Source organism: Hemitrygon akajei, unplaced genomic scaffold (assembly GCF_048418815.1).
Source record: "Hemitrygon akajei unplaced genomic scaffold, sHemAka1.3 Scf000079, whole genome shotgun sequence".
Classification (NCBI taxonomy): domain Eukaryota; kingdom Metazoa; phylum Chordata; class Chondrichthyes; order Myliobatiformes; family Dasyatidae; genus Hemitrygon; species Hemitrygon akajei.
Window position 1 is genome coordinate 2360378 of NW_027331965.1, and position 26029 is coordinate 2386406.

General features: G+C 43.0%; 1 long non-coding RNA gene across 1 annotated transcript; it reads left to right on the forward strand.

Annotated features, from left to right (window-relative positions):
- Nucleotides 1-3084: 3084 nt before the first annotated feature.
- LOC140722537 (uncharacterized) lies at nucleotides 3085-26029 on the forward strand. The gene is made up of 4 exons (XR_012097656.1): nucleotides 3085-3176; nucleotides 7131-7253; nucleotides 23516-23595; nucleotides 25162-26029. It is a non-coding gene; the product is annotated as an uncharacterized lncRNA (long non-coding RNA).

Here is a 26029-nt window from a genome sequence, read left to right on the forward strand (position 1 = left end):
GGTGACAGTGTTGGAGCCGGAAAAGATAGGTGATTTTAAGGAACTACCGGATGGCTACATGGATCTATGAAATTTAGAGGGCTATGGGAAAAGCTTATGTAGTTCTAAGATAGGTACATGCCTGACACAGCTTTGTGGGCCGAAGGGCCTTTATTGTGCTGAATGTTTTCTATGTTTCGATAACATTACAATTGGAACTTTTCCTACATAGAATCTCAACCCACGGACTAGAACTGTTTTTTTTGCATGAAATGCTGGCGCAGCTCAGCATGCCCGGGCAGGATCTTTGCCAAGTAGCCAGCAGCGGAGGTTTAGGGCCAAGATCCGTCATCATGACTGGAACAGATAATATGAAAATTTGGAGCAGGACAATGAGAGATGGTTGCAAGATGTGCAAAGCGGCGGGTGATAGGGAACACAAGAAGATGGGGATAGGTGTATTAAAAAGATGGAAATGCTAGATGTAAGTGTGGAAGTGCTGCAGAAGGGGCTATCTGATAGGAGAGGCTGAAGAGCATGGAGCATGGGGAAGTGGGTGGACCCCAGCTGTATGTGTTGGGCAGGGTCACAGAATTGATGAGAGGGGGAAATAGTAATTTTAAAGTGGGAACTATTAGCGAAAGTTCGGGGTATCGCTGTTGTCATGTTTGTATTTGATCTTAGATTTCTGGAGTTGCAGTAATTGCCTCCTTTAACCTTAAGCGTAGATTCCCGCATCGGCAGGTTTCCCATCGATTTTTTTGCATGAGAACAATCAAAGGGTTGGCACGGTGACCAGTAGGTGCAAAGTATTCCCCTACACAAAATTCTGTAATTTTGCAGTCACATTCCCTAATAGCAGATCGTCACTCTAATCGGGATTTACAAATTGTGATGCGGAAAACCTTTTTCAACACATTTGCAAACACAATCTCATCTAGTCCTGTTTCGGAAGGGGACTCCGTGTGAATATATGGAAAGATTAAAATCCTACTATAAAAACGTTATGTTTGTAAAAACTTTGACCTCTTGGCAAATTTATTCCTCTAAATCTCTTGGAATATTGTGTGGTCAGTAACTTGGCCCCATTAAAACCTTTTTTATTTCTCATTTGCACCCATTTCACCACAATAGAAGAACTCTTCAGTCTGTCCTGATGGAGCACTGCCAACAGAATATCCCGAATTAGCAATGCCACACATCCCCCTTTAGTCCCTCACGATCTGTCACATCAAAAACAACAGAACCTCCTAAAACTGACCTATCTGTTGAATAAATACAGAAGAAAAAAATATTTAGTGTCTTCCAGCATTTATTTTGTCTCTCTAAATGCAATAGCTTTCTTATCTTCCAGAGGACAAAATTTGTCACTAACAAAGTTGATCCGGGATCTCAGCTTGCCGACGAGCATTCGGAAGGTCAGGACACTATTTACACCATGCTTAACCGTTTGATTCCTGACGTTGCTTGAGGTCACCAGCATCTGTTTTACAACTGCTCCACTAACTGCTCCGGTACTCTGGTTCCTATGAAACTGCAGCACTCGTTTAAACCTCACCATGCAGCATTAACAAAGTATCCCTCAGGATATTAGCCCACTTCCAGAGAAGTTTCAAAGTGTCCCTTCCGTAAAGATTCCACCTACCCATTGATCCAAAGAGCCTTATTCACTCATCCCACACTAACTGCTCTGACACGTTGAAACTGAATAAACTTCCAAATTCTGCACTCATTACTTCGGGGCACAACGATCATTCCCGCGATCTCAAGCCTGGACGTCCTGTTCTTCAGCATCTGACTCACTGAAGTCCGTTTACAGAGCCTCATCCCTCATCTGATCCACATCATTAGAGTCATAATGAACCGAATGAGGCTTTTCAGCCCAACTAATTGCGGTTGAGAACGATTGCTGTTGATGAACCTCCAAGCCAGAATCTGGACGAAGAAAGAAACGAAGACTTGAAGGGCACGGTTTTATGGTGCTGGGGAATAGTTTTTGAGGAGAGGTCAGGGGTGTGTTTTTTTTTACTCAGAGAAAGTGTGTGCACATGGAATAGGTTGTCTGCAGTGGTGCTGGAGGCAGATATGGTAGGGCTTTTTCAAGCGACTCCTAGGTATGTGCATGGAGCTTAGAAAAATCGAGGTTTAAGGGTATCCCTTAGTAATTTTTAAAGGAAGTACATGTTCGGCAGAGGCTTCTGGCCCGAAGGCCTGTATTTTTCTTTAGGTTTTCTATGTTTTTCTGACAGATATACATCCCCTATTTCGGTGTTGCAAATTGGACAATTTGTCTCACAGAGTATTGGTACGTGGGAATAGTAGTATTCAAGTTCTAAGCTTTTGGCCGGGTTTCAACAGCCTTACGTTGTTGTTTTTGCAGAGGCTGTATACGAGCTTCAGTTAATTACAAGGTGTGTAGTGAATTTCTTAAGCGAGTTCCTTTGATAAATGGTCAATAGACTCAGTACATATTCCTGTGGTACTCCAGCAGGCACGGGCTTCCAGTCCAAGGGCAATCTTCTACAAACGCACTCTGGATTCTCTCAGAGATAGGTGTCTAATCTAACTAACTACCTCATCCTGAATATTTTGAGACTGAATCTTCCTGAGCAGCCTCCCAGGGGACTTTGCGAAATGCCTTACTGAGGTCCATGTAGGCAACATCCACAACTTCGCCTTCATTCACTTTCCTGGTAATTTCAGTGAAAAGCTCCATCCATAATCAGTGACCAGACCTTAATCATTACATGTCTATGCAAGTACGTAATGTCCGGTCACTTAGAATTTATTCCAATAACTTTCCCACAACAGTTGTCATTCTGACTGCTGTCCAAATCTCCAATTTATGTTCAGCGGCAATTTTAAACAGTGGGGCAACATTAGGTACTCTCCGAAACTCTGGTAGCTTTACTGTCCCTAAGTATGATTTAATTATCTCTGCAAGGGCCCTGGCAATTTCTGAACTTGCATCTTGCAGGCTCCGGGAAAACACCTTGTTAAGCTGTGGGGAATTATCGCCTAAACTTTTGCTTATGAAATTATAATCTAATTAGAATTAATTCTCATCTAATCAGCTATCTCAGCCTGAATACTGAGTGACTGAATCTTCTGGACCAGCCTGCCAGGGGACTTTGTGAATGATATTGCTGACGTCCATGTACAGAACGAGCAAATACTCGCCTTCATTCACTTTCCTGGTAAGTTTATTACCAAATTCCTTACATTTGACCATCCATAATCATTACATGACTATGCAAATGCTTTATGTCCTGTCACTTAGACTATCTTACAATAACTTTCCCACAACTGATGTCAGATTCACCAGTGTAAATTTTTCTGATGTTCCCTTATTCAAGAAAGGTAGTAGGGAGAGTCCAGGATGTTACAGGCCTATGTGTCTCACCTCAGTGGTTGGTAAGTTGATGGAGAAGATGCTGAGATGCAGGATTTATGAACAGTAGGGGAGGCATAGAATGATTAGGAATAGTCCGGATGGCTTTGTCAAAGGCAGGATGTGCCTTTCGAGCCTGATTGAAAATTTGAGGGTATGACTGAACATATTGATGTAGGTCCAGCAGTAGATGTAGTGCATATGGTTTTCAGCAGGGCATTTGGTTTGTCCATGCAAGGCTTATTGAGAAAGTAAGGAGGTATCGGAACAAGGGGATAGTACTTTGTGCATCCAGTAGTGGCTTGATCAGAGAAGGCAGAGAGTGGCTCTAGAAGGGCCATATTCTGAAAGGATGAGGCCTGTGCCGTGTGGTGCGCCTCAGGGATCTGTTCAGGGACCGCTGTTTTTTTTTTTAATGGATTTTGTAAATGGCGGGGATATGGAAGTGGGGCGATGGGTTAGGAAGTTTGCTGTTGACACAAAGGTGGTGTGTGTTGTGGAGAGTGCGGAGGACTGTCAGGTGTTACAACGGGCCGTTGATAGTATGCAGAACTGGGCTGAGAAATGGCAGATTGAGTTCAAGCCAGATAAGTCTGAGGTGGTTCATTTTGGTAGGACAAATATGATCGCAGCATTAGCGTATACAGAGGACATGTCAGTAGAAAGTATTTTAATCAGATACTGTTGAGTGTGTGGAATGACCTGCAGGTGACAGTGTTGGAGCCGGAAAAGATAGGTGATTTTAAGGAACTACCGGATGGCTACATGGATCTATGAAATTTAGAGGGCTATGGGAAAAGCTTATGTAGTTCTAAGATAGGTACATGCCTGACACAGCTTTGTGGGCCGAAGGGCCTTTATTGTGCTGAATGTTTTCTATGTTTCGATAACATTACAATTGGAACTTTTCCTACATAGAATCTCAACCCACGGACTAGAACTGTTTTTTTTGCATGAAATGCTGGCGCAGCTCAGCATGCCCGGGCAGGATCTTTGCCAAGTAGCCAGCAGCGGAGGTTTAGGGCCAAGATCCGTCATCATGACTGGAACAGATAATATGAAAATTTGGAGCAGGACAATGAGAGATGGTTGCAAGATGTGCAAAGCGGCGGGTGATAGGGAACACAAGAAGATGGGGATAGGTGTATTAAAAAGATGGAAATGCTAGATGTAAGTGTGGAAGTGCTGCAGAAGGGGCTATCTGATAGGAGAGGCTGAAGAGCATGGAGCATGGGGAAGTGGGTGGACCCCAGCTGTATGTGTTGGGCAGGGTCACAGAATTGATGAGAGGGGGAAATAGTAATTTTAAAGTGGGAACTATTAGCGAAAGTTCGGGGTATCGCTGTTGTCATGTTTGTATTTGATCTTAGATTTCTGGAGTTGCAGTAATTGCCTCCTTTAACCTTAAGCGTAGATTCCCGCATCGGCAGGTTTCCCATCGATTTTTTTGCATGAGAACAATCAAAGGGTTGGCACGGTGACCAGTAGGTGCAAAGTATTCCCCTACACAAAATTCTGTAATTTTGCAGTCACATTCCCTAATAGCAGATCGTCACTCTAATCGGGATTTACAAATTGTGATGCGGAAAACCTTTTTCAACACATTTGCAAACACAATCTCATCTAGTCCTGTTTCGGAAGGGGACTCCGTGTGAATATATGGAAAGATTAAAATCCTACTATAAAAACGTTATGTTTGTAAAAACTTTGACCTCTTGGCAAATTTATTCCTCTAAATCTCTTGGAATATTGTGTGGTCAGTAACTTGGCCCCATTAAAACCTTTTTTATTTCTCATTTGCACCCATTTCACCACAATAGAAGAACTCTTCAGTCTGTCCTGATGGAGCACTGCCAACAGAATATCCCGAATTAGCAATGCCACACATCCCCCTTTAGTCCCTCACGATCTGTCACATCAAAAACAACAGAACCTCCTAAAACTGACCTATCTGTTGAATAAATACAGAAGAAAAAAATATTTAGTGTCTTCCAGCATTTATTTTGTCTCTCTAAATGCAATAGCTTTCTTATCTTCCAGAGGACAAAATTTGTCACTAACAAAGTTGATCCGGGATCTCAGCTTGCCGACGAGCATTCGGAAGGTCAGGACACTATTTACACCATGCTTAACCGTTTGATTCCTGACGTTGCTTGAGGTCACCAGCATCTGTTTTACAACTGCTCCACTAACTGCTCCGGTACTCTGGTTCCTATGAAACTGCAGCACTCGTTTAAACCTCACCATGCAGCATTAACAAAGTATCCCTCAGGATATTAGCCCACTTCCAGAGAAGTTTCAAAGTGTCCCTTCCGTAAAGATTCCACCTACCCATTGATCCAAAGAGCCTTATTCACTCATCCCACACTAACTGCTCTGACACGTTGAAACTGAATAAACTTCCAAATTCTGCACTCATTACTTCGGGGCACAACGATCATTCCCGCGATCTCAAGCCTGGACGTCCTGTTCTTCAGCATCTGACTCACTGAAGTCCGTTTACAGAGCCTCATCCCTCATCTGATCCACATCATTAGAGTCATAATGAACCGAATGAGGCTTTTCAGCCCAACTAATTGCGGTTGAGAACGATTGCTGTTGATGAACCTCCAAGCCAGAATCTGGACGAAGAAAGAAACGAAGACTTGAAGGGCACGGTTTTATGGTGCTGGGGAATAGTTTTTGAGGAGAGGTCAGGGGTGTGTTTTTTTTTACTCAGAGAAAGTGTGTGCACATGGAATAGGTTGTCTGCAGTGGTGCTGGAGGCAGATATGGTAGGGCTTTTTCAAGCGACTCCTAGGTATGTGCATGGAGCTTAGAAAAATCGAGGTTTAAGGGTATCCCTTAGTAATTTTTAAAGGAAGTACATGTTCGGCAGAGGCTTCTGGCCCGAAGGCCTGTATTTTTCTTTAGGTTTTCTATGTTTTTCTGACAGATATACATCCCCTATTTCGGTGTTGCAAATTGGACAATTTGTCTCACAGAGTATTGGTACGTGGGAATAGTAGTATTCAAGTTCTAAGCTTTTGGCCGGGTTTCAACAGCCTTACGTTGTTGTTTTTGCAGAGGCTGTATACGAGCTTCAGTTAATTACAAGGTGTGTAGTGAATTTCTTAAGCGAGTTCCTTTGATAAATGGTCAATAGACTCAGTACATATTCCTGTGGTACTCCAGCAGGCACGGGCTTCCAGTCCAAGGGCAATCTTCTACAAACGCACTCTGGATTCTCTCAGAGATAGGTGTCTAATCTAACTAACTACCTCATCCTGAATATTTTGAGACTGAATCTTCCTGAGCAGCCTCCCAGGGGACTTTGCGAAATGCCTTACTGAGGTCCATGTAGGCAACATCCACAACTTCGCCTTCATTCACTTTCCTGGTAATTTCAGTGAAAAGCTCCATCCATAATCAGTGACCAGACCTTAATCATTACATGTCTATGCAAGTACGTAATGTCCGGTCACTTAGAATTTATTCCAATAACTTTCCCACAACAGTTGTCATTCTGACTGCTGTCCAAATCTCCAATTTATGTTCAGCGGCAATTTTAAACAGTGGGGCAACATTAGGTACTCTCCGAAACTCTGGTAGCTTTACTGTCCCTAAGTATGATTTAATTATCTCTGCAAGGGCCCTGGCAATTTCTGAACTTGCATCTTGCAGGCTCCGGGAAAACACCTTGTTAAGCTGTGGGGAATTATCGCCTAAACTTTTGCTTATGAAATTATAATCTAATTAGAATTAATTCTCATCTAATCAGCTATCTCAGCCTGAATACTGAGTGACTGAATCTTCTGGACCAGCCTGCCAGGGGACTTTGTGAATGATATTGCTGACGTCCATGTACAGAACGAGCAAATACTCGCCTTCATTCACTTTCCTGGTAAGTTTATTACCAAATTCCTTACATTTGACCATCCATAATCATTACATGACTATGCAAATGCTTTATGTCCTGTCACTTAGACTATCTTACAATAACTTTCCCACAACTGATGTCAGATTCACCAGTGTAAATTTTTCTGATGTTCCCTTATTCAAGAAAGGTAGTAGGGAGAGTCCAGGATGTTATAGGCCTATGTGTCTCACCTCAGTGGTTGGTAAGTTGATGGAGAAGATGCTGAGATGCAGGATTTATGAACAGTAGGGGAGGCATAGAATGATTAGGAATAGTCCGGATGGCTTTGTCAAAGGCAGGATGTGCCTTTCGAGCCTGATTGAAAATTTGAGGGTATGACTGAACATATTGATGTAGGTCCAGCAGTAGATGTAGTGCATATGGTTTTCAGCAGGGCATTTGGTTTGTCCATGCAAGGCTTATTGAGAAAGTAAGGAGGTATCGGAACAAGGGGATAGTACTTCGTGCATCCAGTAGTGGCTTGATCAGAGAAGGCAGAGAGTGGCTCTAGAAGGGCCATATTCTGAAAGGATGAGGCCTGTGCCGTGTGGTGCGCCTCAGGGATCTGTTCAGGGACCGCTGTTTTTTTTTTTTAATGGATTTTGTAAATGGCGGGGATATGGAAGTGGGGCGATGGGTTAGGAAGTTTGCTGTTGACACAAAGGTGGTGTGTGTTGTGGAGAGTGCGGAGGACTGTCAGGTGTTACAACGGGCCGTTGATAGTATGCAGAACTGGGCTGAGAAATGGCAGATTGAGTTCAAGCCAGATAAGTCTGAGGTGGTTCATTTTGGTAGGACAAATATGATCGCAGCATTAGCGTATACAGAGGACATGTCAGTAGAAAGTATTTTAATCAGATACTGTTGAGTGTGTGGAATGACCTGCAGGTGACAGTGTTGGAGCCGGAAAAGATAGGTGATTTTAAGGAACTACCGGATGTTGACATGGATCAAAGAAATTTAGAGGGCTATGGGAAAAGCTTATGTAGTTCTAAGGTAGGTACATGCCTGGCACAGTTTTGTGGGCCGAAGGGCCTGTATTGCGCTGAATGTTTTCTATGTTTCGATGACATTACAATTGGAACTTTTCCTACATAGAATCTCAACCCACGGACTAGAACTGGTTTATTTGCATGAAATGCTGGTGCAGCTCAGCATGCCCAGGCAGGATCTTTGCCAAGTAGCCAGCAGCGGAGGTTTCGGGCCAAGATCCGTCATCATGACTGGAACAAATACTATGAAAATTTGGAGCAGGACAATGAGAGAGGGGTGCAAGATGTGCAAAGCGGCGGGTGATAGGGAACACAAGAAGATGGGGATAGGTGTATTAAAAAGATGGAAATGCTAGATGTAAGTGTGGAAGTGCTGCAGAAGGGGCTATCTGATAGGAGAGACTGAAGAGCATGGAGCATGGGGAAGTGGGTGGGCCCCAGCTGTATGTGTTGGGCAGGGTCACAGAATTGATGAGAGGGGGAAATAGTAATTTTAAAGTGGGAACTATTAGCGAAAGTTCGGGGTATCGCTGTTGTCATGTTTGTATTTGATCTTAGATTTCTGGAGTTGCAGTAATTGCCTCCTTTAACCTTAAGCGTAGATTCCCGCATCGGCAGGTTTCCCATCGATTTTTTTGCATGAGAACAATCAAAGGGTTGGCACGGTGACCAGTAGGTGCAAAGTATTCCCCTACATAAAATTCTGTAATTTTGCAGTCACATTCCCTAATAGCAGATCGTCACTCTAATCGGGATTTACAAATTGTGATGCGGAAAACCTTTTTCAACACATTTGCAAACACAATCTCATCTAGTCCTGTTTCGGAAGGGGACTCCGTGTGAATATATGGAAAGATTAAAATCCTACTATAAAAACGTTATGTTTGTAAAAACTTTGACCTCTTGGCAAATTTATTCCTCTAAATCTCTTGGAATATTGTGTGGTCAGTAACTTGGCCCCATTAAAACCTTTTTTATTTCTCATTTGCACCCATTTCACCACAATAGAAGAACTCTTCAGTCTGTCCTGATGGAGCACTGCCAACAGAATATCCCGAATTAGCAATGCCACACATCCCCCTTTAGTCCCTCACGATCTGTCACATCAAAAACAACAGAACCTCCTAAAACTGACCTATCTGTTGAAAAAATACAGAAGAAAAAAATATTTAGTGTCTTCCAGCATTTATTTTGTCTCTCTAAATGCAATAGCTTTCTTATCATCCAGAGGACAAATTTTGTCACTAACAAAGTTGATCCGGGATCTCAGCTTGCCGACGAGCATTCGGAAGGTCAGGACACTATTTACACCATGCTTAACCGTTTGATTCCTGACGTTGCTTGAGGTCACCAGCATCTGTTTTACAACTGCTCCACTAACTGCTCCGGTACTCTGGTACCTATCAAACTGCAACACTCGTTGAAACCTCACCATGCAGCATTAACAAAGTATCCCTCAGGATATTAGCCCACTTCCAGAGAAGTTTCAAAGTGTCCCTTCCGTAAAGATTCCACCTACCCATTGATCCAAAGAGCCTTATTCACTCATCCCACACTAACTGCTCTGACACGTTGAAACTGAATAAACTTCCAAATTCTGCACTCATTACTTCGGGGCACAACGATCATTCCCGCGATCACAAGCCTGGACGTCCTGTTCTTCAGCATCTGACTCACTGAAGTCCGTTTACAGAGGCTCATCCCTCATCTGATCCACATCATTAGAGTAATAATGAACCGAATGAGGCTTTTCAGCCCAACTAATTGCTGTTGAGAACGATTGCTGTTGATGAACCCCCAAGCAAGAATCTGGACGAAGAGAGAAACGAAGACTTGAAGGGCACGGTTTTATGGTGCTGGGGAGTAGGTATTGAGGGGAGGTCAGGAGTAAGTCTTTTTTTACTCAGAGAGTGTGTGTGCATGGAATAGGTTGTCTGCAATGGTGCTGGAGGCAGATATGATAGGGCTCTTTCAAGCAACTCCTAGATATGTACATGGAGCTTAGAAAATTAGAGGGCTAAGGGTATCACTTGGTAATTTTTAAAGGAAGTACATGTTCGGCAGAGGCTTGTGGTCCGAAGGCCTGTATTTTTCTTTAGGTTTTCTATGTTTTTCTGACAGATATACATCCCCTATTTCGGTGTTGCAAATTTGACAATTTGTCTCACAGATTATTGGTACGTGGGAAAAGTAGTATTCAAGTTCTAAGCTGTTGGCCCAGTTTCAACAGCCTTACGTTGTTGTTTCTGCAGAGGCAATATGCGAGCTTCGATTAATTACAAGTTGTGTTGTGAATTTCCTAAGCTAGTTCCGTTGATAAATGGTCAATAGAATCAGTACTTATTCCTGTGGTACTCCAGTAGGCACGGGCTTCCAGTCCGAGGGCAATCTTCTACAAACGCACTCTGGATACTCTCAGAGACTGGTGTCTAATCTAACTAATTACCTCATCCTGAATATTGTGAGACTGAATCTTCCTGAGCAGCCTCCCAGGGGACTTTGTGAAAAGCCTTACTGAGGTCCATGTAGGCAACATCCACAACTTCGCCTTCATTCACTTTCCTGGAAAGTTCAGTGAAAAACTCCATCCAAAATCAGTGACCAGCCCTTAAGCATTACATGTCTATACAAGTACGTAATGTCCGGTCACTTAGAATTTATTCCAATAACTTTCCCACGACAATTGTCATTCTGACTGCTGTCCAAATCCCTGGTTTATGTTTAGAGGCAATTTTAAACAGCGGGGCAACATTAGGTACTCTCCGAAACTCTGGTAGCTTTATTGTCCCTAAGTATGATTTAATTATCTCTGCAAGGGCCCTGGCAATTTCTGAACTTGCATCTTACAGGCTCCGAGAAAACACCTTGTTAGGCTGTGGGTAATTATCGCCTAAACATTTGCTTATGAATTTATAATCTAATTAGAAATAGTTCTAATCTAATCAGCTATCTCAACCTGAATACTGAGTGACTGAATATTCTGGACCAGCCTCCCAGGGGACTTTGTGAAAGAAATTCCTGAAGTCCATGTACAGAACGAGCACATCCTCGCCTTCATTCAGTTTCCTGGTAAGTTCATTGCCGAATTCCTTACATTTGACCATCCATAATCATTACATGACTATGCAAATACTTTATGTCCTGTCACTTAGAATATCTAACAATAACTTTCCCACAACTGATGTCAGATTTAAGAGTGTAAATTTTTCTGATGTACCCTTATTCAATAAAGGTAGTAGGGGGAGCCCAGGAAGTTATAGGCCAGTGTGTCTTACTTCAGTGGTTGGTAAGCTGATGGAGATGATCCTAAGATGCAGGATTTATGAACATTTGGAAAGTCATAAAATGATTAGGAATAGTCCGGATGGCTTTGTCAAAGGCAGGTTGTCCCTTTCGAGCCTGATTAAAAATTTGAGAGTGTGACTGAACATATTGATTAACGTAGAGAGGTAGATATAGGGCATATTGTTTTTTGCAAGGCATTTGGTTTGTCCATGCAAGGCTTATTGAGAAAGTAAGGAGGTATCGGAACAAAGGGGATAGTGCTTTGTGTATCCAGAACTGGCTTACTGGCTTGATCAGAGAAGGCAAAGAGTGGCTCTGGAAGGTTTAAATTCTGAATGGAGGAGTACTGTGATGTGTGGTGTGTCTCAGGGATCTGTTCTGGGACCGTTTTTTTTAAAATTGATTTTGTTAATGGCGTTGATGAGGAAGTGGTGCGATGGGTTAGGAAATTTGCTGATGACACAAAAGTGTGGTTTGTTGTGGAAAGTGTGGAGGACTGTCAGGTGTTACTAAGGGCAGTTGATAGTATTGCAGAACTGGGCTGAGAAATGGCAGATTGAGTTCAAGCCAGATAAGTCTGAGGTGGTTCATTTTGGTAGGTCAAATATGATCGCAGCATTAGCGTGTACAGAGGACATGTCAGTAGAACGTATTTTAATCAGATACTGTTGAGTGTGTGGAATGACCTGCAGGTGACAGTGTTGGAGCCGGAAAAGATAGGTGATTTTAAGAAACTACTGGATGGCTACATAGATCTAAAAAATTTAGAGGGCTATGGGAAAAGCTTATGTAGTTCTAAGGTAGGTACATGCCTGACACAGCTTTGTGGGCCGAAGGGCCTGTATTGCGCTGAATGTTTTCTATGTTTCGATAACATTACAATTGGAACTTTTCCAACATAGAATCTCAACCCACGGACTAGAACTGTTTTTTTTGCATGAAATGCTGACGCAGCTCAGCATGCCCGGGCAGGATCTTTGCCAAGTAGCCAGCAGCGGAGGTTTCGGGCCAAGATCCGTCATCATGACTGGAACAGATAATATGAAAATTTGTAGCAAAACAATGAGAGAGGGTTGCAAGATGTGCAAAGCGGTGGGTGATAGGGAACACAAGGAGATGGGGATAGGTGTATTAAAAAGATGGAAGATGCTAGATGTAAATGTTGAAGTGCTGCAGAAGGGGCTATCTGATAGGAGAGGCTGAAGAGCATGGAACATGGGGAAAAGGGTGGACCCCAGGGGTATGTGATGGGCAGGGTCACAGAATTTATGAGAGGGGGAAATGGTAACTGTAAAGTGGGAACTATTACCGGAAGTTGGACGTATCGCTGTTGTCATGTTTGTATTTGATCTTTGATTTCTGGAGTTGCAGTAATTGCCTCCTTTGGCCTTAAGCGTGGATTTCCCGCAGGTTTCTCATCGATCTTTCTGCATGAGAACAATCAAAGGATAGGCACCTTGGCCAGTGAGTGCAAAGTGTTCCCCTACACAAAATTCTGTCATTTTGCAGTCCCATTCCCTAATAGCAGATCGGCACTCTAATCGGGATTTCAAAATTGTGATGAGGAAAACCTTTTTCAAAACATTTGCAAACACTCTCTCATCTAGTCCTGTTTCGGTAGGGGCCTCCGAGTGAATATATGGGAAGTTAAATCCCAACTATAAAAACGTTATGTTTGTAAAAACTTGGATCTCTTTCAAATTTATTCCTCTAAATCTCCTGGAGTATTGTGTGGTGAGTAACTTGGCCCCATTAAAACCTTTCTTATTTCTCACTTGCACCCATATCAACACACTAGAAGAGCTCTTCAGTCTGTCCTGATGGAGCACTGCCATCACAATATCCCTGATTAGCAATGCCACACATCCCACTTTAGACCCTCACGGTCTGTCACATCAAAAACAACAGAAACTCCGAAAACTGATCTATCTGTTGAGTAAATACAGAAGAAGAAAATATTTAGTGTCTTCCACCATTTAAGTTGACTCTCCAAACGCATTAGCATTCTTGTCATCCAGAGGAACAAATTTGTCACTAACAAAGTTGATCAGGTATCTCAGCTTACCGACGACAATTCTGAAGGTCAGGACACTATTTACACCATGCTTAACCGTTTGATTCCTAACGTTGCTTGAGGACATCAGCATCTGTTTTACAACTTCTCCACTAACTGTTCCGGCACTCTGGTTCCTATCAAACTGCAACACTCGTTTAAACCTCACTATGCAGCATTAACCAACTATCCCTCCAGGATATTAGTCCACTTCCAGAGAAGGTTCAAACTGTGCGTTCCGTAAAGATTCCACCTACCCATTGATCCAAAGAGCCTTATTCCCTCATCCCACACGAACTGCTCAGCCTCGTAGAAACTGAATAATCTTCCAAATTCTGCACTCATTACTTCGGGGCACAGCGATCATTCCCGAGATCGCAACCCTGGAGGTCCTGCTCTTCAGCATCTGACTCACTGATGTCCATTTACAGAGCCTCATCGCTCATCTGATCCACATCATTAGAGTCATAATGAACAGAATGAGGCTTTTCAGCCCACCTAATGGCGGTTGAGAACAATTGCTGTTGATGAACCTCCAAGCCATAATCTGGACGAAAAAAAAAATCGAAGACTTGAAGGGCACGGTTTTATGGTGCCGGGGAGTAGGTATTGAGGAGAGGTCAGGGGTGTGTTTTTTTTTTACTCAGAGAGAGTGTGTGTGCATGGAATAGGTCGTCTGCAGTGGTGCTGGAGGCAGATATGATAGGGTTTTTTCAAGCTACTCCTAGATAGGTACATGGATCTCAGAAAAATAGAGGGTTTATGGTATCACTTGGTAATTTTTAAAGGAAGTACATGTTCGGCAGAGCGTTGTGGTCCGAAGGCCTGTATTGTTCTGTAGGTTTTCTATGTTTTTCTGACAGATGTACATCCCCTATTTCGGTGTTGTAAACTAGACAAGTTGTCTCACAGAGTATTGGTACGTGGGGATAACAGTATTCAAGTTCTAAGCTGTTGGCCCGGTTTCAACAGAGTTTCGTTGTTGTTTCTGCAGAGGCAATATGCGAGCTTCGATTAATTACAAGTTGTGTAGTGAATTTCATAACCTTGTTCCGTTGATAAATGGTCAATAGACCCAGCACTTATTCCTGCGTCACTCCAGTAGACACGGGCTTCCAGTCCGTGGGCAATCAGCTACTAATGCAATCCGGATTCTCTCAGAAACCGATGTCTAATCTAGTTAACTACCTCATCCTGAATACTGAGTGACTGAATCTTCCTGAGCAGCCTCCCAGGGCACTTTGTGAAAAGCCTTGCTGAGGTCCATGTAGGCAAACATCCACAACTTCGCCTTCTTTCACTTTCCTGGTAATTTCAGTGAAAAACTCCATCCGTAATCAGTGAGCAGCCCTTAATCATTACCTGTCTATGCAAGTTCGTTACGTCCGGTCACTTAGAATTTCATCAAATAACTTTCCCACAACTGTTGTCAGTCTGACTACTGTACAATTCCCTGGTTTATGTTTAGAGGCATTTTCAAAGAGTGGGGCAACATTAGGATCTCTCCGAAACTCTGGTACTTTTACTGTCCCTAAGTATGAACTCATTATCTCTGCTAGGGCCCTGGTAATTTCTGAACTTGCATCGTGCAGGCTCCGAGAAAACACCTTGTTAGGCTGTGGGGAAATATCGCCTAAACCTTTGCTTATGAAATTATAATCTAATTAAAATTAGTTCCAATCTAATTAGCTATCTCAGCCTGAATACTGAGTGACTAAATATTCTGGACCAGCCTCCCAGGGGACTTTGTGAAAGAAATTGCTGAGGTCCATGTACAGAACGAGCAGAACCTCGCCTTCATTCACTTTCCTGGTAAATTCAGTGAAAAACTCCATCCATAATCAGTGAGCAGCCATTCATCATTACATGACTATGCAAATACGTTACGACCGGTCGCTTAGAATTTATTCAAATAACTTTCCCACAACTGTTGTCAGTCTGACTGCTGTACAATTCCCTGGTTTATGTTTAGAGGCATTTTCAAAGAGTGGGGCAACATTAGGAACTCTCCGAAACTCTGGTAGCTTTACTGTCCCTAAGGATGATCTCATTATCTCTGCTAGGGCCCTGGCAATTTGTGAACTTGCATCTTGCAGGCTCCGAGAAAACACCTTGTTAGGCTGTGGGGAATTATCGCCTAAACCTTTGCTTATGAAATTATAATCTAATTAAAATTAGTTCCAATCTAATTAGCTATCTCAGCCTGAATACTGAGTGACTGAATCTTCTGGACCAGCCTCCCAAGGGACTTTGTGAAAGATATTGCTGAGGTCCATGTACATAACGATTTCAACCTCGCCTTCATTCACTTTCCTGGTTACTTCATTGCCAAATTCCTTACATTTGACCATCCATAATTATTACATGACCATGCAAATGCTTTATGTCCTGTCACATAGAATATCTTACAATAACGTTCCCACAACTGATGTCAGATTCACCAGTGTAAATTTTTCTGATGTTCCCTTATTCACGAAAGGTGGTAGGGAGAGTCGAAGATGTTATAGGCCAATGTGTCTCACCTCAGTGGTTGGTAAGTTGATGGAGAAGATGCTGAGATGCAGGATTTATGAACAGTAGGGGAGGCATAGAATGATTAGGAATAGTCTGGATGGCTTTGTCAAAGGCTGGTTGTCCCTTTCGAGCCTGATTGAAAATTTGAGAGTGTGACTAAACATACTGATGTAGGTACAGGGGTAGATGTAACGCATATGGTTTTCAGCAAGGCATTAGGTATGTCAATGCAAGGCTTATTGAGAAAGTAAGGAGGTATCGGAACAAGGGGATAGTGCTTAGTGCATCCAGTAGTGGCCTGATCAGAGAAGGCAAAGAGTGGCTCTAGAAGAGTCATATTCTGAATGGAGGAGGCCTGTGCCGTGTGGTGCGACTCAGGGATCTGTTCTGGGACCGCTGTTTTTTTAATGGATTTTGTTCACGGCTTGGATTAGGAAGTGGAGCGATGCGTTAGGGAATTTGCTGATGACACAAAGGTGGGGTGTGTTCTGGACAGTGTGGAGGACTGTCAGGCGTTACAACGGGCCGTTGATAGTATGTAGAACTGGGCCGAGAAATGGCAGATTGAGTTCAAGCCAGATAAGTCTGAGGTGGTTCATTTTGGTAGGTCAAATATGATCGCAGCATTAGCGTATACAGTGGACATGTCAGTAGAAAGTATTTTAATCAGATACTGTTGAGTGTGTGGAATGACCTGCAGGTGACAGTGTTGGAGCCGGAAAAGATAGTTGATTTTAAGGAACTACCGGATGGCGACATGGATCAAAGAAATTTAGAGGGCTATGGGAAAAGCTTATGTAGTTCTAAGGTAGGTACATGCCTGGCACAGTTTTGTGGGCCGAAGGGCCTGTATTGCCCTGAATGTTTTCTATGTTTCGATGACATTACAATTGGAACTTTTCCAACATAGAATCTCAATCCACTGAATAGAACTGGTTTATTTGCATGAAATGCTGGTGCAGCTCAGCATGCCCAGGCAGGATCTTTGTCAAGTAGCCAGCAGCGGAGGTTTCGGGCCAAGATCCGTCATCATGACTGGAACAAATAATATGAAAATTTGTAGCAAAACAATGAGAGAGGGTTGCAAGATGTGCAAAGCGGTGGGTGATAGGGAACACAAGGAGATGGGGATAGGTGTATTAAAAAGATGGAAGATGCTAGATGTAAGTGTTGAAGTGCTGCAGAAGGGGCTATCTGATAGGAGAGGCTGAAGAGCATGGAACATGGGGAAAAGGGTGGACCCCAGGGGTATGTGATGGGCAGGGTCACAGAATTTATGAGAGGGGGAAATGGTAACTGTAAAGTGGGAACTATTACCGGAAGTTGGACGTATCGCTGTTGTCATGTTTGTATTTGATCTTTGATTTCTGGAGTTGCAGTAATTGCCTCCTTTGGCCTTATGCGTGGATTTCCCGCAGGTTTCTCATCGATCTTTCTGCATGAGAACAATCAAAGGATAGGCACCTTGGCCAGTGAGTGCAAAGTGTTCCCCTACACAAAATTCTGTCATTTTGCAGTCCCATTCCCTAATAGCAGATCGGCACTCTAATCGGGATTTCAAAATTGTGATGAGGAAAACCTTTTTCAAAACATTTGCAAACACTCTCTCATCTAGTCCTGTTTCGGTAGGGGCCTCCGAGTGAATATATGGGAAGTTAAATCCCAACTATAAAAACGTTATGTTTGTAAAAACTTGGATCTCTTTCAAATTTATTCCTCTAAATCTCCTGGAGTATTGTGTGGTGAGTAACTTGGCCCCATTAAAACCTTTCTTATTTCTCACTTGCACCCATATCAACACACTAGAAGAGCTCTTCAGTCTGTCCTGATGGAGCACTGCCATCACAATATCCCTGATTAGCAATGCCACACATCCCACTTTAGACCCTCACGGTCTGTCACATCAAAAACAACAGAAACTCCGAAAACTGATCTATCTGTTGAGTAAATACAGAAGAAGAAAATATTTAGTGTCTTCCACCATTTAAGTTGACTCTCCAAACGCATTAGCATTCTTGTCATCCAGAGGAACAAATTTGTCACTAACAAAGTTGATCAGGTATCTCAGCTTACCGACGACAATTCTGAAGGTCAGGACACTATTTACACCATGCTTAACCGTTCGATTCCTGACGTTGCTTGAGGACATCAGCATCTGTTTTACAACTTCTCCACTAACTGTTCCGGCACTCTGGTTCCTATCAAACTGCAACACTCGTTTAAACCTCACTATGCAGCATTAACCAACTATCCCTCCAGGATATTAGTCCACTTCCAGAGAAGGTTCAAACTGTGCGTTCCGTAAAGATTCCACCTACCCATTGATCCAAAGAGCCTTATTCCCTCATCCCACACGAACTGCTCAGCCTCGTAGAAACTGAATAATCTTCCAAATTCTGCACTCATTACTTCGGGGCACAGCGATCATTCCCGAGATCGCAACCCTGGAGGTCCTGCTCTTCAGCATCTGACTCACTGATGTCCATTTACAGAGCCTCATCGCTCATCTGATCCACATCATTAGAGTCATAATGAACAGAATGAGGCTTTTCAGCCCACCTAATTGCGGTTGAGAACAATTGCTGTTGATGAACCTCCAAGCCATAATCTGGACGAAAAAAAAAATCGAAGACTTGAAGGGCACGGTTTTATGGTGCCGGGGAGTAGGTATTGAGGAGAGGTCAGGGGTGTGTTTTTTTTTTACTCAGAGAGAGTGTGTGTGCATGGAATAGGTCGTCTGCAGTGGTGCTGGAGGCAGATATGATAGGGTTTTTTCAAGCTACTCCTAGATAGTTACATGGAGCTCAGAAAAATAGAGGGTTTATGGTATCACTTGGTAATTTTTAAAGGAAGTACATGTTCGGCAGAGCGTTGTGGTCCGAAGGCCTGTATTGTTCTGTAGGTTTTCTATGTTTTTCTGACAGATGTACATCCCCTATTTCGGTGTTGTAAACTAGACAAGTTGTCTCACAGAGTATTGGTACGTGGGGATAACAGTATTCAAGTTCTAAGCTGTTGGCCCGGTTTCAACAGAGTTTCGTTGTTGTTTCTGCAGAGGCAATATGCGAGCTTCGATTAATTACAAGTTGTGTAGTGAATTTCATAACCTTGTTCCGTTGATAAATGGTCAATAGACCCAGCACTTATTCCTGCGGCACTCCAGTAGACACGGGCTTCCAGTCCGTGGGCAATCAGCTACTAATGCACTCTGGATTCTCTCAGAAACCGATGTCTAATCTAGTTAACTACCTCATCCTGAATACTGAGTGACTGAATCTTCCTGAGCAGCCTCCCAGGGCACTTTGGGAAAAGCCTTGCTGAGGTCCATGTAGGCAAACATCCACAACTTCGCCTTCTTTCACTTTCCTGGTAATTTCAGTGAAAAACTCCATCCGTAATCAGTGAGCAGCCCTTAATCATTACCTGTCTATGCAAGTTCGTTACGTCCGGTCACTTAGAATTTCATCAAATAACTTTCCCACAACTGTTGTCAGTCTGACTACTGTACAATTCCCTGGTTTATGTTTAGAGGCATTTTCAAAGAGTGGGGCAACATTAGGATCTCTCCGAAACTCTGGTACTTTTACTGTCCCTAAGTATGAACTCATTATCTCTGCTAGGGCCCTGGTAATTTCTGAACTTGCATCGTACAGGCTCCGAGAAAACACCTTGTTAGGCTGTGGGGAAATATCGCCTAAACCTTTGCTTATGAAATTATAATCTAATTAAAATTAGTTCCAATCTAATTAGCTATCTCAGCCTGAATACTGAGTGACTGAATATTCTGGACCAGCCTCCCAGGGGACTTTGTGAAAGAAATTGCTGAGGTCCATGTACAGAACGAGCAGAACCTCGCCTTCATTCACTTTCCTGGTAAATTCAGTGAAAAACTCCATCCATAATCAGTGAGCAGCCATTCATCATTACATGACTATGCAAATACGTTACGTCCGGTCGCTTAGAATTTATTCAAATAACTTTCCCACAACTGTTGTCAGTCTGACTGCTGTACAATTCCCTGGTTTATGTTTAGAGGCATTTTCAAAGAGTGGGGCAACATTAGGAACTCTCCGAAACTCTGGTAGCTTTACTGTCCCTAAGGATGATCTCATTATCTCTGCTAGGGCCCTGGCAATTTGTGAACTTGCATCTTGCAGGCTCCGAGAAAACACCTTGTTAGGCTGTGGGGAATTATCGCCTAAACCTTTGCTTATGAAATTATAATCTAATTAAAATTAGTTCCAATCTAATTAGCTATCTCAGCCTGAATACTGAGTGACTGAATCTTCTGGACCAGCCTCCCAAGGGACTTTGTGAAAGATATTGCTGAGGTCCATGTACATAACGAGCTCAACCTCGCCTTCATTCACTTTCCTGGTTAGTTCATTGCCAAATTCCTTACATTTGACCATCCATAATTATTACATGACCATGCAAATGCTTTATGTCCTGTCACATAGAATATCTTACAATAACGTTCCCACAACTGATGTCAGATTCACCAGTGTAAATTTTTCTGATGTTCCCTTATTCACGAAAGGTGGTAGGGAGAGTCGAAGATGTTATAGGCCAATGTGTCTCACCTCAGTGGTTGGTAAGTTGATGGAGAAGATGCTGAGATGCAGGATTTATGAACAGTAGGGGAGGCATAGAATGATTAGGAATAGTCTGGATGGCTTTGTCAAAGGCTGGTTGTCCCTTTCGAGCCTGATTGAAAATTTGAGAGTGTGACTAAACATACTGATGTAGGTCCAGGGGTAGATGTAACGCATATGGTTTTCAGCAAGGCATTAGGTATGTTAATGCAAGGCTTATTGAGAAAGTAAGGAGGTATCGGAACAAGGGGATAGTGCTTAGTGCATCCAGTAGTGGCCTGATCAGAGAAGGCAAAGAGTGGCTCTAGAAGAGTCATATTCTGAATGGAGGAGGCCTGTGCCGTGTGGTGCGACTCAGGGATCTGTTCTGGGACCGCTGTTTTTTTAATGGATTTTGTTCACGGCTTGGATTAGGAAGTGGAGCGAAGCGTTAGGGAATTTGCTGATGACACAAAGGTGGGGTGTGTTCTGGACAGTGTGGAGGACTGTCAGGTGTTACAACGGGCCGTTGATAGTATGTTGAACTGGGCCGAGAAATGGCAGATTGAGTTCAAGCCAGATAAGTCTGAGGTGGTTCATTTTGGTAGGTCAAATATGATCGCAGCATTAGCGTATACAGAGGACATCTCAGTAGAAAGTATTTTAATCAGATACTGTTGAGTGTGTGGAATGACCTGCAGGTGACAGTGTTGGAGCCGGAAAAGATAGTTGATTTTAAGGAACTACCGGATGGCGACATGGATCAAAGAAATTTAGAGGGCTATGGGAAAAGCTTATGTAGTTCTAAGGTAGGTACATGCCTGGCACAGTTTTGTGGGCCGAAGGGCCTGTATTGCGCTGAATGTTTTCTATGTTTCGATGACATTACAATTGGAACTTTTCCAACTTAGAATCTCCACCCACGGACTCGAACGGGTTTATTTGCATGAAATGCTGGTGCAGCTCAGCATGCCCAGGCAGGATCTTTGCCAAGTAGCCAGCAGCGGAGGTTTCGGGCCAAGATCCGTCATCATGACTGGAACAGATAATATGAAAATTTGTAGCAAGACAATGAGAGAGGGTTGCAAGATGTGCAAAGCGGTGGGTGATAGGGAACACAAGGAGATGGGGATAGGTGTATTAAAAAGATGGAAGATGCTAGATGTAAGTGTTGAAGTGCTGCAGAAGGGGCTATCTGATAGGAGAGTGCTGAAGAGCATTGAACATGGGCAAGTGAGTGGACCCAGGGGTATGTGATGGGCAGGGTCACAGAATTGATGAGAGGGGAAATGGTAATTTTAAAGTGGGAACTATTACCGGAAGTACGAGGTATCGCTGTGGTCATGTTTGTATTTGATCTTTGATTTCTGGAGTTGCAGTAATTGCCTCATTTGGCCGTAACCGTGGATTTCCCGCATCGGCAGGTTTCTCATCGAACTTTCTGCATGAGAACGATCAAAGGAATGGCACTGGGGTCAGTGAGTGCGAAATGCTTCCCTACACAAAATTCTGTCATTTTGCCGTCTCATTCCCTACTAGCAGATCGGCACTCTATTAGGGATTTACAAATTGTGATGAGGCAAACCTTTTACAACACATTTGCAAACACAATATCATCTAGTCCTTTTTCTGTAGGGGACACCGAGAGAATATATTGAAAGTTTAAAATCCTTCTATAGAAACGTTATGTTTGTAAAAACTTGGTCCTCTTGGCAAATTTATTCCTCTAAATCTCTTGGAATATTGTGTTGTCAGTAACTTGGCCCCATTAAAACCTTTCTTATTTCTCACTTGCACCCATATCAACACACTAGAAGAGCTCTTCAGTCTGTCCTGATGGAGCACTGCCATCACAATATCCTTGATTAGCAATGCCACACATCCCCCTTTAGTCCCTCACGGTCTTTCACATCAAAAACAACAGAACCTCCGAAAAATGACCTATCTGCTGAGTAAATACAGAAGAAGAAATTATTTAGGGTCTTCCACCATTTATGTTGACTCTCCAAATGCCTTAGCATTCTTGTCATCCAGAGGACCAAATTTGTCACTAACAGAGTTGATCAGGTATCTCAACGTTGTTGTTTCTGCAAAGGCAATATGCGAGCTTCGATTAATTACAAGTTGAGTTGTGAATTTCTAAAGCTAGCTCGGTTGATAACTGGTCAATAGAATCAGTACTTATTCCTGTGGCACTCCAGTAGACACGGGCTTCCAGTCCGAGGGCAATCTTCTACAAACGCACTCTGGATTCTCTCAGAGACTGGGGTCAAATCTAACTAACTACCTCATCCTGAATATTTTGTGATTGAATCTTCCTGAGCAGCCGCCCCGGGGACTTTGTGAAAAACGTTACTGAGATCCATGTAGGCAACATCCACAACTTCGACTTCATTCACTTTCCTGGTAAGTTCAGTGAAAAACTCCATCCATAATCAGAGACCAGCCCTTAATCACTACATGTCTATGCAAGTACGTAATGTCCGGTCACTTACAATTTATTCCAATAACTTTCCCACAACAATTGTCATTCTGAATGCTGTCCAAATCCCTGGTTTATGTTTCGAGGCTATTTTAAACAGTGGGGCAACATCAGGTACTCTGCGAAACTCTGGTAGCTTTACTGTCCCTAAGTATGATTTAATATCTCTGCAAGGGCCCTGGCAATTTCTGAACTGGCATCTTGCAGGCTCCGAGAAAACACCTTGTTAAGCTGTGGGAAAATATCGCCTAAACTTTTGCTTATTAAATTATAATCTAATTAGAATTAGTTCTAATCTAATCAGCTATCTCAGCCTGAATACTAAGTGACTGAATCTTCTGGACCAGCCTCTCAGGGGACTTTGTGAAAGAAATTGCTGACGTCCATGTACAGATCGAGCACAACATCGCCTTCATTCACTTTCCTGGTAAGTTCATTGCCAAATTCCTCACTTTTGACCATCCATAATCATTACATGAATATGCAAATGCTTTATGTCCTGTCACTTAGAATATCTTACAATAACTTTCCCACAACTGATGTCAGATTCACCAGTGTAAATTTTTCTGATGTACCCTTATTCAAGAAAGGTAGTAAGGAGAGTCCAGGATGTTATAGGCCAATGTGTCTCACCTCAGTGGTTGGGAAGTTGATGGAGAAGGTGCTAAGATGCAGGATTTCTGAACATTTGCAGAGGCATAAAATGATTTGGAATAGTCAGGATGGCTTTGTCAAAGGCAGGTTGTCCCTTTCGAGGCTGATTGAAAATTTGAGAGTAATGACTAAACATACTGATGTAGGTCCAGTGGTAGATGTAGTGCATATGGTTTTCAGCAAGGCATTTGGTATGTGAATGCAAAGCTTATTGAGAAAGTAAGGAGGTATCGGAACAAGGGGATAGTGCTTTGTGCATCCAGTAGTGGCCTGATCAGAGAAGGCAAAGAGTGGCTCTAGAAGGGTCATATTCTGAATGGAGAAGGTCTGTGCCTCTGGGATCTGTTCTGGGACTGCTGTTTTTTTAATGGATTTTGTTAATGGAGTGGATAAGGACGTGGTGCGATGTGTTAGGAAATTTGCTGATGACACAAAGGTGGGGTGTGTTGTGGAGAGTGCGGAGGACTGTCAGGGGTTACAACGGGCCTTTGATAGTATGCAGAACTGCGTTGAGAAATGGCAGATTGAGTTCAAGCCAGATAAGTCTGAGGTGGTTCATTTTGGTAGGACAAATATGATCGCAGCATTAGCGTATACAGAGGACATGTCAGTAGAAAGTATTTTAATCAGATACTGGTGAGTGTGTGGAATGACTGCAGGTGACAGTGTGCGATCCGGAAAAGATAGTTGATTTTAAGGAACTACCGGATGGCGACTTGGATAAAAGAAATTTAGAGGGCTATGGGAAAAGCTTATGTAGTTCTAAGGTAGGTACATGCCTGGCACAGCTTTGTGGGCCGAAGGGCCTGTATTGTGCTGAATGTTTTCTATGTTTCGATAACATTACAATTGGAACTTTTCCAACATAGAATCTCAATTCACTGAATAGAACTGGTTTATTTGCATGAAATGCTGACGCAGCTCAGCATGCCCAGGCAGGATCTTTGCCAAGTAGCCAGCAGCGGAGGTTTCGGGCCAAGATCCGTCATCATGACTGGAACAAATAATATGAAAATTTGTAGCAAAACAATGAGAGAGGGTTGCAAGATGTGCAAAGCGGTGGGTGATAGGGAACACAAGGAGATGGGGATAGGTGTATTAAAAAGATGGAAGAAGGTAGATGTAAGTGTTGAAGTGCTACTGAACGGGCTATCTGATAGGAGAGGGCTGAAGAGCATGGAACATGGGGAAGTGGGTGGACCCCAGGGATTTGTGATGGGCAGTGTCACAGAATTGATGAGAGGGGGAAATGGTAATTTTAAAGTGGGAACTATTACCGGAATTTCGAGGTATCGTTGTTGTCATATTTGTATTTGATTTTTCTTTTCTGGATTTGCAGTAATTGTCCACCTTGGCCTTCACCGTGGATTTCCCGCATCGTCAGGTTTCTCATCGATCTTTCTGCATGAGAACAATCAAAGGATTGGCACTGTGGCCAGTGAGTGCAATGTGTTCTCCTACACAAATTTCTGTCATTTTGCAGTCCCATTCCCTAATAGCAGATCGGCACTCTAATCGGGATTTACAAATTGTGATGAGGTAAACCTTTTTCAACACATTTCCAAACATAATCTCATCTAGTCCTGTTTCGGTAGGGGACTCCGAGTGAATATATTGAAAGTTTAAAATCCTACTATAAAAACGTTATGTTTGTAAAAACTTTGACCTCTTGGCAAATTTAAATCTCTTGGAGTATTGTGTGGTCAGTAACTTGGCCCCATTAAAACCTTTCTTATTTCTCACTTGCACCCATTTCACCACACTAGAAGGGCTCTTCAGTCTGTCCTGATGGAGCACTGCCATCAAAATGTCCCTGATTAGCAATGCCACAAATCCCCCGTTAGTCCCTAAAAGTCTGTCACATCAAAAACAACAGAACCTCCGAAGACTGGTCAACACAGATGCCTTGTGCAGGAAGGCACAGAGTCGACTGTACTTCCTTAGAAGGTTGGCGTCATTCAATGTCTGCAGTGATATGCTGAAGATGTTCTATAGGTCAGTTGTGGAGAGCGCCCTCTTCTTTGTGGTGGCGTGCTGGGGAGGAAGCATTAAGAAGAGGGACGCCTCACGTCTTAATAAGCTGGTAAGGAAGGCGGGCTCTGTCGTGGGCAAAGTACTGGAGAGTTTAACATCGGTGGCTGAGCGAAGGGCGCTGAGTAGGCTACGGTCAATTATGGAAAACCCTGAACATCCTCTACATAGCACCA